General features: G+C 36.1%; 1 pseudogene; it reads right to left on the bottom strand.

Annotated features, from left to right (window-relative positions):
- Positions 1-4,934: 4,934 nt before the first annotated feature.
- Positions 4,935-5,469, bottom strand: LOC114691734 (annotated as a pseudogene).
- Between the last annotated feature and the right edge of the window lie 7,602 nt (positions 5,470-13,071).

The following is a 13,071-nucleotide window of genomic DNA, read 5'->3' as shown; positions in this document are numbered from 1 at the left end:
TTGAAAGAAGTGTGTCACTGTTGGGGGTAGGCTTTCGGGTCTCCTATATTAAAGCTATGCCTATTGACACAATTTAGTTCCTCTAGCCTGCAGATCAATATATAGAATTCTCAGCTCCTTCTTCAGCACCATGTCTGTCCACAATTCATGTCTAATCATAATGATAACAGACCAAACTTCTGAACTGTAAGCCACCAAGTTAAAGGTTTCACTTTATGAAAGTTGCCATGGATGGTGTCTCTTCACAGCAATAGAAACCCTACATAATACCAATTTTTATCTTGTACTGGCAAGTAAGACAAGAAATAGGAACACAGAATGATGCCTGTCAGTTGATGGTCTTTAGTTTATTATTAAATTTATTTTTCACCAATATATTTATTACAATTTGAGAAAATATCCAACATTACTTTTATGCTAACTGTGTCATAAAAAATAATACAATGTATTTCTATGGTAGAAAACTTAATTCAAAGTCAACATCATAAAGACAATTAAAAGATATTTGAAATAGTGTGATCATTTCTATATTTCTTAATATGTCTACCTGAATGTCAATCAATTTAGAAGGAAAGAATAAGCAGTAGTTGAGGACACCCAATGAACCATATAATTTTTTTCATTTCAAAATAACAAATAAAGATAAATTATCTTAAACTGAGAAGAATATTCAGCTCAAAATTGTTGAGAGAATGAAGAATATCCTTTTAAAAATTGGTGAGAGTATAAACTAGTTGGAGAACATTTGATTGTCATACTATACTCAAGGTTCCAAGGCCCATGCCTAATACTGGAATAACAAGCCCACAACAACAAAAAGACAAGCTGAGTGCTAATTATATAAAGAAATTGACAGTTAGCTTTTGAAGAATTCTCCAATATCAACTTTCAAGATGACAAGAGATTATGGTTACGTGTGTGTGTGTGTGTGTGTGTGTGTGTGTGTGTGTGTGTGTGTTAGAGAGAGTGGGCATAAATATGCTATAGTATGTATTGAGAGGCTAAAAATCAACTTTCAAGATATTCTCTTTCCCACAAAATTTCCAGGGGTCCCCTGTGAACCAGAGGAAGACCCCTAAAAAGTTAAGCATGTATAAACACATAAATTACTGCATTTCTTTTCAGCTAGTACCATTATTATCTTTCTATGTAAGATTCTTCTGATCTATAGTAATCTTGAGAAGAAAATTCTGAATCAAAGTTAAATTACCTTTTACATAATTTTATGCAAGCCATGAAGTATAGCATTTCATGAAAAAAATGTTTTTTTTTCATTTTCTTTTCTTCCTTTTAAATTGAAAATAATTTATTTCATATAATATATTCTTATCATGGTTTTCCCTTCCTCAACTCTTCCCAGATCCTCCCAAACTCTCTACCTATTACACTCCACGCCTTCTTTTTTTCTCTTTTGAAAACAAACAGCTTGATAGTAATAATGATAATTATCATCATAATATAATAAAGTTAGAATAAAACAAAGCAAACTGAAATTAAGAACAAAGAAAAAGCATGGGTACATATACATGAAGAGACAAAAATGTACACACACACATACACATACATGCACACATACACAACCTACCAAAACACAAAATTGGAAGGCGTAACATATCTCCAAAAGACAAGTAAAGTTTAAAAATAAGTGCCCAAACAAAGCAATATGAGACAAAAATACCACTGAGTTTGCTTTGTTTTGGTCATCTATTGATGAGCATGGAACTTGCTCTTAAATTTGGTTTGTAATCCTAGTGAGAAACCTTTGAAGAAAACTATGTTTCTCTTGCAAACAATTGACAATTAGACACCGCATTTGATTTAAGGATGGAAACTCAAGTTCAATTCCCTTTTCCATTGATTGGACCCCATCTGTCTTGGACTTGTGTAGGTCTTATATGTGCAAACTTTTTTTTTTTTTTTTTTGTGAGTTCATATGTACATCAGTCCCGTTGTGTCTGGAAGGCACTGTTTCCTCGGTGTCTTCCATCCTCTCTGGCTCTTATAATCTTCCCGCCTCCTCTTCTGAATATTTCTATGAACCCTGAAAGAAAGTGCTTTCTGAAAAATTCCTGTTTGAGAATGAGTATTTCAAGGTATCTCACTCTCTACACATTGTCCAATTGTAGATCTCTGCATTGTTTTCTATAGACTCAGAGGGAAACCTTCTCATGCAAGCTGAGAGGCAGTGATTTATAGGTAAAGCAGAATTTCATTAGGAGTAATTTTATACATGCAGCCCTGTAACAGAACAATGATATTTGGTTTTCCCTTTGATACATGGCCTCTCCAGTCTTGAGTGCTTAGCCACTTGAGCCATGCTAGGAACAGGTTCCATTTCATAGAGTGGCCTTCAACACAATCAGATAATGTTTGGCTAATCCCACCACCTTGGTACCACTACTGAACCAGTTTACCCTACCCACAGGTCACCACTGTAGATTGCCAGGGAGCTGTGTTGGTGGTCACCTTTCTCCTCTGGTAGCATGCACAATGCTTTCTAATTTCATGAACTGTAGTCAGTAAGGGTTGAAGGATCAAGTTAGGCACCAGATGACTTCTCCATGTTCAATGAGATATGAAAGTGTTGTCTTCGGCAATGCAGCCTTACCATAAGTTTGGGAAGCAACCTATTGGCAAAATATGAGTTGTTTCTGGGTTTCTATGAAGTTTCTTTGGCCAACAGCTTAATTAGATGTAACCCATTTCTAACAATGGAGGTATCACTTGGTTGCTATAGATACCTTGTTGGGGCTTTGTCTTCCCTATTATTTTGTTATTTCATTTAGCTTTCTTTCACTTATGTATATGATTCAAGAAGCTTCTTCTATCATAGGTTTCGTATATACTGTCAAATGATCATTGGTATTTCCTGTCCTTGCACTGTATTCTTTCCCCTCTTTATTTAATTCTCTCATTCTAGTCCCTGCCACATCCAAAACTTCCCATAATTTTTATCCTATATTCTCTTCCTTGGGAGAGCCTTTCCTTCTCATTAGTCCCTTAATCTATACCAAACTCTGTGGTTGTATGGATTGTAGGATGACTATCTGCCTTCATCACATTTCACAGACTGAAGGGGTTTAAACTGTAGCTTCTGCTTCATGAAAATTGTGAAAGAAAATATTCCCAGTCCTAGTTTCATTCATTACCTACTCCTTCTTGTCGATTATTTAATTTATTTTTGGCTGAATTTTGAATATATTTATCTATGTGATATTATGTAAAAACATTAATAAGACATACAGAGCCTCAGATACTGCTAATGGTGTTTAAATGTTTGATGGATGTTGAAATCAAGTCATTTTTATCAAGACTTGTCTATTCCAAGAGATAGTGCAGTGGGTCAAAGCACCTTCTGTGTTAACACAAGGACCTCAGTTCAAGTCCCCAGAATCTACCGAGAAAGTTTGTGGAGAGCAAATAGAGACAAGAAGATTGCTAGGGTTGCTGGGGCTGAGTTTAGCACCAAATTGAATAAAAGTCCATCTTCAGTAAATCAAACGAGGAATGATAGAGCAGAACACCAGCTATATTCCTCTGGCCTTTGTATTCACACCATCGCATATGCAAAAGTCAAAAATAAAGCAATGGATAGATACATAAGTATAAAAATAAGTAAATAAATTGCCCATAAGAAAACATTGTTTCTCAGAACTCCCGAACATTGCCTTTATAACCAGATAGCACGTTTAACTTCAAGCTCGAAAAGTTAAAAGTGCTTTCCATTTATTATATCTAGATTATAGAACTCTATTAATATTTTATTAACATAAATACATACATGTGATGCTGCACACATGTGATGTTTATTTTTGTGTTTACTTAGAGGGTATTTCAGGGTTGAAGTTAATTTTTTTTATGTCAAATTTTAGCAGTATGTGACCCACCATAATGTGAGTGAGCCAAAACTAATCTTTAAAAGCTCAAATGGGATAACATTCTTTTCTTGGTTCTGTTTCTATGAAGAATATTAAATAATGAAACAATGTGATTATTTCAAATATTGAATTTGCCCCGAGATTTGATTTACTTTTATTGATATTTTTCAGATGTGTAGCTGGTTGAAATTATAACCTTAGTAATTAATCCATTCTTTCAGCTAAGAAAAAGGCATAGATTCTCCAATACTCTTACACTTGTACATTATTCCATTCCATTAAATTCAACATCAATTTTAATGTTAGTGTTTAGTACTTATGTCAGCATAGACATTCTACTATCTGATATAGTTGTTTTTCATCTTCAGTTATGACAGTGGTTCTCAGAAAGTTGATGCATGAATTGCTTCATTTAATTGTTCTTAGATCATTAGATGATGTTAAACAGGGCACTGATTAAATGTTCCCATCCATTTAAAAATTTGTTTACTTCATTAACAAGCCTTATGATTTTTTTCATAAATTTATTATGTACTATTTCCTCAACTTAGGAAAAATATCCATTTTAAACACACACACACTCACGCACACGCACATACACATGTTCTCAGGAGCTAGAGAAATAACTCAGCAGTTAAGAAAAAACTCGCCGGGCAGTGGTGGCACATGCCTTTAATCCCAGTACTCGGGAGGCAGAGACAGGCGGATCTCGTGATTTCGAGGCCAACCTGGGCTACACTCGGGAGGCAGAGACAGGCGGATCTCTGTGAGTTCGAGGCCAACCTGGGCTACCAAGTGAGTTCCAGGAAAGGCGCAAAGCTACCAAGAGAAACCCTGTCTCGAAAAACCAAAAAAAAAGAAAAAACTCTGCTCTTGTGGAAGACCCAAATTGAGTTATCAACTCCCATACAGCATTCTAAATCATCTATCACCCCATTTCCAGGATCTGACATATTCTTCTGGCGTCCTTGAGCATCAGCTTCACATTTCAGGTCCCTGCGTGTTTATCTGCATTTTATATGTACGCTTTTTTTTTATATATATATAATTGTTCTATTTTTTTTTTTAATCCTAGGATGTTTATTACAAAGGTAAACCCTGATCCGTGAGATGGGCTTATCGGTAGGATTTCTGGTATTGAGCATGGGCATCAGGACCTCCGAACTTTTTGGATTCACAGCGACGTGGATTGGCTACAAGCAGGGTCCGGTCATACTGGATGAGGATGTCTTTGATCTCCTTCTTAGAGGCCTCATCCACATACTTTTGGTAATAAGCCACCAGGGCTTTGGAGATGGACTGTCGGATAGCATAAATTTGGGCCACATGACCACCACCCTTCACACGGACCCGGATATCCACACCAGCAAATCGTTCCTTGCCCAGCAGCAGAACGGGCTCCAATAACTTGTACTGCAGCGTGCGCGGCTCGATCATCTCCAGATCATCTCCAGGTGACGTCCGTTCACCTTGATAAGCCTGTCTCCCCGTTTGCAGTGCGCCACGGCTGTGGCCGACTTCTTGTCTTCTTGGGTCCGAACACCTGCACGGACTGCAGCGGACCCTTGGACGGCATAGCTGCGAGTATGACACGAGCTCCTCACCGCGCGGTGCCGCCACGGGAAAGGGCTATTTTTTTTTTTTTTATTTTAACTTTTTAAGAATTTTTTTTATTCTTTTTATATACCAATCAAAGATCCCCCTCATTCCTCCTCCTGCCCCTCCAGCCTCCCCCTCCCAACCCACCCCTCATTCCTTCCTACAGGAATGTAAGATTTAGTAGAGGCAGGTCCACGCCCCTCCCTGTGCCTCAAGGCTGTGTGAGGTGTTCCATCATAGAACTGGGCTACAAAAGATCTGCTCATGTACCACAGATGGATTCTGGCATATGATTTTAATAGATTATACTTTTCTTGGTCATATGCCCTAGAGAATCAACCATTGTCAATTATTGTATTCTCAGTCAACTTTATGAAACCTGTCAGCATGAACAGAATTGCATGTACTTTTACCTGACAATATTTTAAAAAATAAAACAATGTTCATCTGAAAGCCTTTTGGATGCTCTTTCAGCCTCAAATTTTTAAGCTTAAATTTAAAGAACCTTCCAGGATATGTACAGGCATTATTTTCTTAGGAAATTAGCCATGATTCAGACATCTGAACAAATTATTTGATATGTTTGTGTCATTGATTTTTCAACTATAAAGTGGTTACTTAACCCAAGAATCATTTTATTACATAGATTAATATAATAAAATATGTAGATCAGTTTCTGGTACATGCTAAACTCTCTGAAACTATATTTAAAATATTATTAGTGTTCTTATCAATATTAATTTTGTTATTATATCCTTTTATTATCAAGCAATGGTTGTTAGTAGATTCATCTGGAATAGCCCCTCTATTTCTTACTCTTCTTTTTACTACACAAGATTATTAACTGTATAATTAGAATTTTTAATATCTTTCTTGAAATGCTAGTATTTAAATATTATTATCTTGAGTCCTCTAAATCTCTCTATCACTTCAAAATTTCCCCAGTTTTAGAGAACATTCCATTCACATCTGCTTTGATACCAAGAACTGTCTTTCCCTCAAATAAATTGAAACTCTGATTTATAAACTAAATGCTCAAAGAACCAAAAATGTGCACATTTGAGTTGAACTTTGAAATTCTTTATGTATTTATTTTTTTTTAAATATCATTATCAGTTCTCTGAGAACTTTATATAAAGCATATTGATCATATATATCCTCATCACCCAACTGCTCCCTAGATATACCCTACCTACCTACCTACCTGTGATGGCTATCCTTGGTTGTCCACTTGATTATGTCTGGAATGAACTACAATCCAGAAACGAAGGTCACACTTGTGATCCAGATCTTGATGCAGGAAGACAACATGCTTTTGATCAGATCTTGAGGCTGGAAGAAAGACCTCAATAAGTTCTCATATAGGTCTTGAATTTGTAAAAGTCTGGCCTCATTCCTTGGAGTAGCTGATATATAAACGTACGCCAACAAGTGCACCCACCCATAAGCTTCTGATATTTTCAGTATTTGTTTCACAGAAGTCCATGTTATTCCAAATGTGTCATCTTAGTTATAAATATCCCTCTCCGTGATTTCAGTTCCTTGAAAAGAGGGTTAATATTTATTACTCCTTATAACTGAAACATTATTCCTCACATAAGCACTCAATGATAAACTTTTCAATGGCTACATAGATTTATTTAGTATTTTCATCTTATTACTTTTATTAATTATTATATAAATTAATACTACTTATAGCAACATTAATTACCAAGGCTATTATGAGTATCATTATTGTCGCAAACCAGATGTTCATATAGACATGGGTCTCTCTTTGTCTCTTGCCATTACATTGATTTTATTATTACTAAAATAGTTTTCAACATGATAAAAGTATATCCTTACTACAATCATTATCTAAACATATTCAGCAACAAATAAAATCAATATAACCTAGAGAGATTTTTGATAGTACTTCAAATCTTAAGAAAAACTGACTTGTAGAACCAGGAAAACATCACTATGTAATTCTATGTAAGAATTTATCAAAACTAAGGAGTCATGGAACATAAGCTATCAGTTTTGAACTTAGGTCTCACATTATTCCAGAAAGACTACCAAATCAATAATATGTGGATTATATGCATAAGATAGATCATGCTCAATTTCTTGAAATTGCTACTAAGATTTTTTGTGTCTCTGTTAAAAAAAAAACAGAGCTGTCTCTTTTCAGTGAGCTTAACTTTCACAGCTACAAATCGAGCTGAGTGTGTGCTTGCACACTTGCCTACCTGTCTGTCTGACTCAGTGGAGAGGAAATCTGCTACCCTGGAGTTTAAAGACCACTGGGGATTTGTTCTAACTTTCCATCACTGATGTGTTTCATTGCAATGTACTTAGTTTTATCACCATTACACTGGAGTTTCAGACAGTGATTTTGAAAGCTATGACAGTTATGAAAAAGAAACTCTTTTTGTCTATAAGATTCGAAGCTAGAGTATTAATTTGGAGGTACATGTTTCAGTTGATCAACACTTATCACTTTAAAACCCTTTCAAAGTTTGTCAGCTGTCAGATTTCTGTGACACACACAAGACAGGGAATTAGCACTGTGCATATGTTTCAAGTCTCTTCATTTAAGGGAATGAAAATTTGAATTGATATATCTGAGTGAACTTTCTTAAAACAAGAGAATGTGTTGATGTGTTAAAACTATTAGTAACTCAATGAAGAATTATATTAATATTGTCATAGTTCTACATTTTTTGCCTATCTCATTTTAGTGTACTTGAGGGATCAGTTTTCAGCAATGAGTTAACTTATAAACATATTAATTTTCATTTATGTTTAAAAGTGTGTAGAAGTGCCATAGGCATAAAAATCAAAAAGAGAATGTATTATTTATCTCCAATTAATTTCTAGTGAAAATACTAAGTGACCCCTAGTTGTCAATAGCTGGCTAGAAGCTATGTTTTGAGTATAATGGAGTTTGCATTGAATTTCTAACAATAATATGACTCATGATTTATTCCTTAATATATTGCTATTCTCATATTTTATAAAGTAAGCTTCAAACCAAAAGTATCAGAAGAGATAAAGAAGAGTAGCATGTATTAAAAAGAGAAGAAAAGAAATGAGCCACCAAGACATTTTAATATAATTGTGACTTACACTCTTTCTGAGCCATTTTTCACAAAATTCTCAAAGCCATAGAGACTGTGTATCACAAATGTTCCATTTATGGTTGGGCACTCCATAGATACTGTGGTGGTAATCTAATTGTACTGAAATGTGATTTTGATTGTATGTTAATAAATAAAGTTGCCCGGGGGTCAGAGCTATTAGAGCCATAGCAAGAGTGTGGCGGTGGTGGTACACGCCTTTAATCCCATAGATATCTGTGTGTTCAGGGATATAGCCAGCATTGGAGACATATGAGACATATGCCTTTAAGACCTAGGGGGCTGTACATTCAGACAGTGACGAGGCAGTCACGTGTTTGGGTTTGCAACCAATGAGAAGGCAGAACAAAATACTTTAAATAGACGAACCGACAGGAAAGAGAGTCTCCTTCGGGAAGCTGGGACACCGCAGGCAGAAGGGTGAGATTTTAGCTCTGAGCTCTGACCTCTCGGCTTTCTCTTTTGCATTATTTCTGTGTTTCTTATTTAATAAGACGGTTGGTTACAGATACTTATCTCCACATTTGCCAATTCTGGGTCTCTGCCTTAACTCCCAAACTCACTGCACAAAGCAACTTCTCTAATGAGGACTGTGAGCTGTACCAACCTACAGATTGAAAGATTTCTGGGTGAGCAAATGAGTGGGTCTCTGACTTTTGTGCCTTTCCTTTACATTATTTCTACCACTTCTTCTACAATATTAGAAGAGCCTTTAAGTGGGTGGTAGATATGCTTGATTTTTTTAGTCTTCCAGTTAAGACTGGGCATTGGGCCATTGTACACCAGAGATGGTACTAACTTTCCCCCAGCATGACCAATTATGAGTCTCTTATGTTACCACTACCTGTTCATTGAATGATCCTGACAAGAGTTTTATTTTGTGAGTATAAACATGAGAGTGTAGAAGCAATTTGCTGTTGGTTTTACAAAACAAAACCAGCTGCTTTCCCATATTGGCTTATGATCTCCTAGCCATCAGGCTTTAGTCTTGGCTTACAATATCTACCAGGAGCTCCCTATTGTTAACCCCAAAATTCAACTGAAAAGCAGTTTTGCTAGACACTTTACATTGTAGAATGGGGAACCTATAACTAAGGATGACAATTATCATGCCACTGCTCACACAGTGCCTTTCGGCACTATAAATTCCAGCCAATAAAGATGGTGGTTTCAACTCAGTCTCACCATGATTTCTCCATGGCTTTCAAAGTGCCCTGGTATTCAGCAGTGGGTCTTCCTATCTAGCATGTATGTAGGAGTGAGAACAGTATTATTTTTACAAGGCCTCAGGGGCTATTCTGGCCAACAACCCATATGAAAGCAGTCATTATGAGTACTTTTTATTTAACAATGTTCTGGAATCCAGAAATGCTCTTTCCATTTATACAGAGTACCTTCATTTAAGATTTCTAACTGATGCTTTTACTGTCATTCTAGATTTTTATTTCTGAATGTGTAAATTATTCAAAGGTTAGAGTCCTATAAAGAAACCATTTGCAGAAGGTGGCCAGAATCTCTGCAGGTTGACTGCCATCTATACCAACAAAGTGCCACTTGCTCTTGGATGACTCTGAGAGGAAACTAAATAGATACACTAGTATGGTCCAATATAGCAAGGGACGGCCTGATCAATTATAACTTTGTTTTTTTCTTTTGCAGTAAAGCAACAAGAATTGGGACACTCACCTTTTAGCTCTCCAAAATGCTAGGTCATTTTCCATGAGCCGTCCTCTTTTATGAACCTGAGATGAGACTGTTGCCCATCTCTTTACCTGCTCTAAGTGTGTGGAGAGTCTGAATTCTGATTCTTGGCTCTGGTTGGGATATATTCTCACCTGTTATTGGAGTGGGCTTTTTATTCTAACAAGTTATGTGTGAGAATTGTGCTACAACTTTCTCATGAAAGGTTCCCAGGTTCAACCAGCAATCCCTTCTTAGGCAGATAACATGTGAATGCTCGTGCAATCTTCATTTTTTTTCACCTGCCCTGTTTTATACCTTCTGTGAACTGTTGTTCAGAAACCTATTAACACAATTGGATTTTTGTCAACATTTTCCTTGGAATTTTGCTCCACACAATTTTTGTCACACTTGCTTCAGATCATGTGAACAGACTGTCTCTACTGCTTTCCCCTTCACTTGTTTTTTACTGGGTTCTTTTGCACTTTAGGAAGCTGATTTACATGATAATCTAAAAAATTCATATCTGGCAAACCTCTCCTATCTTACAAAGGTCATGTCCAATCATGGGGCCTAACAAGCTACTAAAAGCCCACACCACTCCTGAAACCCCTGTTTAATCTATGTCTTTTTAAATTCTCCTGTAAACTGTCCTATTTGGCTCTATAAACTAGGCATCAAACAACACTTTTCTCAAACCCATTCTTTAACTGGTGCTTTTCTTTCCTCTACTGCCGTCCAAAGACATAGTCATTTGTACCTAAGCAATGATAAAAAAGATTTACTTGTGAATCATATGAGCCAATCAATCAAGGATTGACTTCACTTACTGTAATGGTTAGTATTGATTGTCAACTTGATAGGACCTAGACTCATTTAAATGACAAACTTCTAGACATTTGTATGAGAGAGTTTTGGGGTGGAGTTAACTGAGGTTGAACCATCCTCCCTAAATGTCTATAGCACCATTCTACACTGAGGTCTCAAACTGAACAAAATAGAAGAAAGTGGGGCAAGCATCAAGATTAATCATTCTTTGTTTTCTGAATGAGGATGTGTGAAATATGGCCAAATGCCTTACACATCTCTCCCATGCTTTTCCTGGCACCTCATCCTGTATCTCCCCTTTAACTGTGAGCCTGATTAAACTCAATTTCTCTTAAGTTGCTTTTTGTCACATTTTTTTACAACATGGAATAGGTTATTAATATTGCCTAAGTTACACAACCTTTGTCCCAAGGCAGGTGATTTTCATTATTTAGTTTGGTTGTTTCTAATCATTCACAGTGCTTCCCTCGGTCCTTGTGCCACACAGTCCCATGATCAAGGTTGTGAGGCAGTCTTTCATTTTGAGCTTGAAAGTCTTTCCTAATTCATATATTCAATAGGACAAAGAGAAGATATGGCCACACTGGAATTTCTTTCTCAGATACCTAAGCCTCAGTTGCATGCAAGTGCTTCTCTTCAACTAAAATTCGGTTATGTTGACAATTGGGTTGCAAGGATTTCTTTTTTTTTTTTTTTCTGGAAAGATGTGAAAACACATGTTTTCATGCAAGATATAGTACAACAACAGACTAAGTAAAGATCTAATTTAGGGAGCCAGTGAGTTAGTTGGGGTTACTTGCTTACCACCTATGGTTCAAAGATAGGTACATCTCTGAAAAGTCAAGTCATATATGCTGATAGCTCACAACAGCTATGTCTCTGAAACCCCATACCCAACTCAAAATTAAATCAACTGTAGAGAGTTTCTCCACTCATGTTTTGTTGCCACATGTACTTTACTTTATTCTTAATATTTGTATATGTATGTATATGTCTCTATTGGCCAAGAAAATAGAATGGTAGGGCAAAAGACTATGATGAAGTGGAGAAGAGAAAATACTGGAGAATAACTGAAAATAAGTGGAAAGAAGCAGAAAGGACCCTATTAGTAAAGAGGAAGAAGAGACCAAAAAGAGGAATACCTAGACATTGAGTGAAGTTAGAAAGAACAAAGTTTATGTGAAAATTAATGATAACCACTATATTTATGATGTGTAGTATTACTTAGAGTTGTGGTGGTAATACCACCATCATTTATTATTCGGGATTGTTTTAGCTATCCTGTTTCTCTCTCTGTTTCTGTCTCTGTCTCTGTCTCTGTCTCTGTTTCTCTCTCTCTCTCTCTCTCTCTCTCTCTCTCTCTCTCTCTCTCTCTCTGTGTGTGTGTGTGTGTGTGTGTGTGTATGTGTTTCCATATGAAGCTGAAAATTATACTTTCAAGATCTGTGAAGAACTGTGTTGGAATTTTGATGGAGGTTGCATTGAATTTGTAGATTACTTTTGGTAGCACGGCCATTTTTACTATATTAATCCTACTGATCAGTAAGTATGGGATATCTCCCCATGTTCTGATATATTCTTCAACGTTGTTCATCAGTGCTTTGAAGTTTTTATCATATAAGTCTTTCACTTGCTTGGTTAAGGATATCCCAATGTATTTTATATTATTTGAGGCTATTGTAAAGATGTCATTTCACTAATTTCTTTCTGAGATCATGTGTCATTTGAATATGGGAGGTTTACTAATTTTTTGTGAGTTAATTTTGTATCCAGCTACTTTTCTGAAAGTGTTTATAAGTTGTAGGAGTTTCCCAGTAGAACTTTTTGGGTCATTTGAGTATACTATCATATCATCTGCTAATAAAATTACTTTGACTTCTTCCTTTCCAATTTATATACCATTAATCTCCTTAAGTTGTCTTATTTCTTTAGCTTGCTTTTAGAAAGAACTTAAAATTGAATAG

Source organism: Peromyscus leucopus, chromosome 6, assembly GCF_004664715.2.
Source record: "Peromyscus leucopus breed LL Stock chromosome 6, UCI_PerLeu_2.1, whole genome shotgun sequence".
Classification (NCBI taxonomy): domain Eukaryota; kingdom Metazoa; phylum Chordata; class Mammalia; order Rodentia; family Cricetidae; genus Peromyscus; species Peromyscus leucopus.
This window is presented reverse-complemented; position numbering and strand designations above follow the sequence as displayed.